The following is a 1,115-nucleotide window of genomic DNA, read 5'->3' on the forward strand; positions in this document are numbered from 1 at the left end:
GTAGGGAAGCTGGGGACCTGCCTGCTACCTCCATCACCCCCAACACACACACACACACACACACACACACACACACACACACACACACACACACACACACACGCATCTGTTTGTTCAGTCCAGAAACTCCTGTGGGCCATGCAGCTAGTGAGTGTCACGACCTGGCACTGTTCAGATCACGAATCACAGGCCATGATTAAGCACCCTGATGTCTCCCAAATTAGGCGTGAACTCCACTCACCTGGAGAGCACCCACCTGGTGCCAGATCCTGCTCTGGGCACTGGGGCGGACCTCAATGGGTAAGACTTGCTTCCAATTACCCACCGTCTGGGGTAGGGGGACAGATTCATAAACAATTGTAATAGCCCATGGCCAACATGGAGATAGGGAAAGTCTGAAGGACCTCACACTTGGCCTGAGGGCTGGAAAAGGCTTTTTGGAGGAGGTTTCATCAAGTTGGGTCTGAAGGACTAGTAGACATCAGTAAGCCAAGTGGGAAGGATACTCCAGGTGAAGCAGCAGGGTAAGTAAGGGCTTCCTGGCGGTGGGGAGAGGAGATGGGGGTGTAGGTCAGTGTGGCTGCAGGTGGGGAGGGAGGGAGAGGAGGCTGGCCAGGTGTTGGGGCCTGGCTCAAGAAGAGCCTCTGCAGACAGTCGAGTTCTTTGGCTGCAAGCTCACCCTGGTTAACTTTAGCCAAGAAAGCATTTACAGGAAGGAGACGGTTGCAGGTAACAGAAACCTTAGTAAATCAAGTTTATTACACACACACAAAAAGGTGATCATTATGATTCTTGGCTCTCACAGAAATGAACAGTCCAAGGATTTTTGGCCTCAGGCATGGCTGAATCCAGGAGTCAAATTCTTCAATAATGTCTCTTTCTCCATCTCTTGCCCTTTTCCTCCTGGGGTTGCTGAGCTGCTGAGGGCCTGCCCGAGAGAGAGCCCAGGGCAGTTTGAGTTAGGATCTGTCACAAATACCAGAGGAGACCTAAGAGAGCCTTGGATGCTGTGCCAAGGAACATGGACTAATCTTGAGAGAGGGGAGTCTTTGAAGGGTTTTGGGCAGGGGAATTACAGGGTCAGGTTCAAGTTTTAGGAAGGAAGAGACCAAATG

This window comes from Galeopterus variegatus, unplaced genomic scaffold (assembly GCF_000696425.1).
Source record: "Galeopterus variegatus unplaced genomic scaffold, G_variegatus-3.0.2 Scaffold8384, whole genome shotgun sequence".
NCBI lineage: Eukaryota > Metazoa > Chordata > Mammalia > Dermoptera > Cynocephalidae > Galeopterus > Galeopterus variegatus.